Raw genomic sequence first — 3,706 nt, 5'->3', positions numbered from 1 at the left:
CAATATGACTCCTCCATCAACTATGAAGGTGATTCTATTGTTCACATAGGTGGAATGTATGTCATCTGTAAACACTGTGGAGCAAAGAAGTGGAAGGCTGAATCACCTGGAATGTGTTGTGCTGGAGGCAAAGTGTTTCTCCCACCCCTCACAGAACCACCTGAACCACTAAAGCCACTTTTAGCTGGCAGCAACAGAGACTCCCACCATTTCTTGGCAAACATACGAAAGTACAACTCCTGCTTTCAAATGACCTCATTTGGTACTACAAGCATTGTGCAGCAACGAGGATGGATGCCAACTTTTAAGGTTCAGGGACAGGTTTACCATTTGGCTGGTTCGCTTTTGCCCTTACCTAATGAAGACCCAAAGTTTCTTCAAATTTATTTCCTGGGTGATGAGCAGTAGCAGGTACAGCAGCGCTGCAGAAATATTACAACTGTCAGAGAGGAAATTGTGCTGGCCCTTCAGCAGATGCTCCATGCTCATAATAATTACGTAAAGAGTTTTCGCACTACTTTGCATAATCTAACACAGCCAAACTGGAAAGTAATTATCCATGCTGACAGAACTCCAACAGGACAGCATCCACGGCGCTTTAATGCTCCTACTGTTTCGGATGTGGCTGTCCTCATATCTGGACAAGAATTCAATCGGCGAGACATCATTCTCCAACAGCAAGATGACAAACTGATTCGTATTTCTGAAACTAATAAGGCCTATGATGCCTTGCAGTATCCTCTAATTTTCTGGAAAGGTGAGGATGGATATCACATTGAACACCAAAGACGTGATGGAAAAAAAGTGTCTGCCAATGACTTCTATTCCTACCGAATTATGGTCAGACAAATGGACAGTCATATTTTGCGATATGGTCAGCTCATCCACCAATTCATTGTTGACATGTATGCCAAGATTGAGTCTGAGCGATTGTGCTACATCAGACACAACCAGAAGAGATTAAGAGTGGAAAGCCATGTTCACCTTAGAGATGCTGATGCAAATGATGGTCATGCTGCCAATGTTGGACAGTTGGTTTTACTGCCCTCTTCCTTCACAGGGGGTCCTTGCTGCATGCATGAGTACACACAGGATGCAATGACTTATGTTCGCTACTATGGTAGACCTGATCTGTTTATCACTTTTACCTGCAATCCGACATGGCCCGAGATCACAGCAGAACTTATGCTTGGTCAGACAGCCCAAGACAGGCATGATCTTCTTGCCAGAGTGTTTCGCCAGAAGGTTATTTCACTTATGAATCTCATCACAAAAGGTGCTGTTTTTGGAGATTGCAGATGTTACATGTGCTCCATTGAATGGCAAAAGCGCGGATTGCCACACATCCACATTTTGGTCTGGCTTAAGGATAAGATTCGTCCAGCTCAGGTAGTTGATATCATCAGTGCAGAGATTCCAAATCCTACCGAGGACAAAGTATTGCACGAAGTAGTTGTGAAGCACATGCTCCATGGTCCCTGTGGTCACATCAAACACTCATTCTCCTTGCATGAAAGCTGGAAAATGCACAAAACGATACCCCAGACCTCTTCTTACAGAAACTCAGACAGATCAGGATGGATATCCTTTGTACAGAAGAAGAAAGCCAGTTGATGGGGGCTTCACCACTACTCTCAGAGTGAAACAACAAGAAATTGTCATTGACAACCAGTGGGTGGTGCCCTTCAACCCTCTCCTTTCACGCATCTTCAAATCACATCAATGTTGAGGCATGCGACTCAGTCAAGTCTATCAAGTATGTCTTGAAGTACGTCAACAAAGGTACTGATCAGGCAGTCTTTGGTCTGCAGAGAGAGGAAACCAAAAATGATGAGGTATCAGCATATCAGATGGGTCGTTACATCAGCAGTAATGAGGCTGTGTGGCGTATTCTCAACTTTCCCATTCATGAACGCCACCCCAGTGTTATGCATCTTGAGATCCATTTGGAAAATGGGGAAAGAGTTTACTTCACAGAAGAAACCGCGCTATAGCGAGCCCAGCAGCCACCTCGGACCAAACTAACTGCATTCTTTGATTTGTGCAAACAGGATTCCTTTGCTGGAAGTCTTCTCTACTGTGAACTGCCCAGATCTTACACCTGGCAAGAAGGGAAAAAGGCATTTCAGCCAAGAAAGCAAGGTGCAGCAATCCCTGGACACCCTCACATCAGATCCAGTCAAGTGTTAGGTCGTGTCTGCACTGTTCATCCCAGCAACTCTGAGTGCTTTTATCTCAGGCTCCTCCTGCACAACATTCATGGTCCAACCTCATTCCAGGATCTCAAGACAGTGACTGGATATGTCTGTGCAACATACCGTGAAGCTTGCCTGAGAAGAGGTCTCTTGGAAGATGATGCACACTGGAACAGTACCTTGGAAGAGGCTGCAGTCTCGCATTCTCCAAGCAAGATGAGGAGCCTCTTTGCTATCATTATCTGTGCCTGTTCACCATCCACCCTGAGCAACTTTGGCATAATCACCAGGACAGCATGACAGAAGACATACTGTATCAAGCATAACAAGAGTCAAAAAACCCAAACCTGCAGTTTACCTCTGCCATGTACAACCAAGCACTGGTACTCGTTGAAAATAATGTACAGTCCATGGCTGGCAAGGATCTTCAACAGTGTGGACTGCCTGCTCCTGTACGAACTGAACCTGCAACTCTCAGTCGAGAGATGCTTCAGGCAACCACCTATGACATTCAACAGCTGCAACAGTATGTCCACCAAAATGAGCCACTCTTGGTTCCAGATCAAAAATAAGCTTATACAAGGATCAAACAATTGTTGACATCTGACTCGGGTGGAATTGTTTTCCTTGATGCCCCTGGTGGAACAGGCAAAACGTTTTTGATCAACTTAATTTTGGCACAAGTTCGTTCACTACAGCAGATTGCTATGGCAGTGGCCTCATCTGGAATTGCTGCAACTTTGCTCACAGGTGGCAGGACTGCTTATTCTGCCTTTAAGCTGCTATTCAACCTGGCCCACAATGAGAGTCCTGTGTGCAATATTGGCAAAGGATCTGGACAGGCACAGGTTCTAAAGCAGGCCAAGCTGATAGTATGGGATGAGTGCACAATGTCTCACAGACTTGCATTTGAGGCTCTCGATCGCACCTTACAGGATCTCAGAGGTAACACTAAAATCATGGGTGGAGTCACACTCTTGCTCTCTGGAGATTTCAGGCAAACTCTACCAGTCATTCCAAAGGGTACACCTGCTGATGAGTTGAGAGCATGCCTCAAAGAATCCTATATTTGGAGACGAGTGGAAAAACTCCATCTTTCTACCAAAAAAAACCAAAAAAAACCAAACAAAAAAACATGAGAGTTGCACTTAATAGAGATGTCTCAGCAGGCCAGTTTCCAAAGGTTTTGCTTCAACTGGGCAATGGTCAGCTACCAGTAGACACTGAGACTGGAAATGTCACAATACCCCCAAATTGTGGAACAATCATCAACACATCTGAAGAAATGCTATTAAAGGTTTATCCGAGCCTCTCACAGAATTATAAAAACGATGAGTGGCTTTGTGAACGTGCCATCCTTGCTCCCAAAAATGACATTGTGCAGGATATCAATGCCACCATCATTCAACAGCTACCAGACCAATCCACATGGTACAAGTCAGTTGACACTGTAGTTGATCTTGACGATGCTGTCAACTATCCAACAGAGTTTCTAAACTCTCTTCAGCTCA

The 3,706-nt window shown here is 44.7% G+C and overlaps 1 pseudogene; it reads left to right on the top strand.

The window, feature by feature from the left end:
- The first annotated feature begins 474 nt into the window (after positions 1-474).
- On the top strand, positions 475-1,994 carry LOC144893708 (uncharacterized; annotated as a pseudogene).
- The last annotated feature ends 1,712 nt before the right edge of the window (positions 1,995-3,706 follow it).

The sequence above is a fragment of the Myxine glutinosa genome, chromosome 9, assembly GCF_964187855.1.
Source record: "Myxine glutinosa chromosome 9, kmMyxGlut1.1, whole genome shotgun sequence".
In the NCBI taxonomy this organism is placed as follows: domain Eukaryota; kingdom Metazoa; phylum Chordata; class Myxini; order Myxiniformes; family Myxinidae; genus Myxine; species Myxine glutinosa.
Note: the sequence above shows the minus strand (reverse complement) of the source record. Positions and strands in the feature narration are given on the sequence as shown.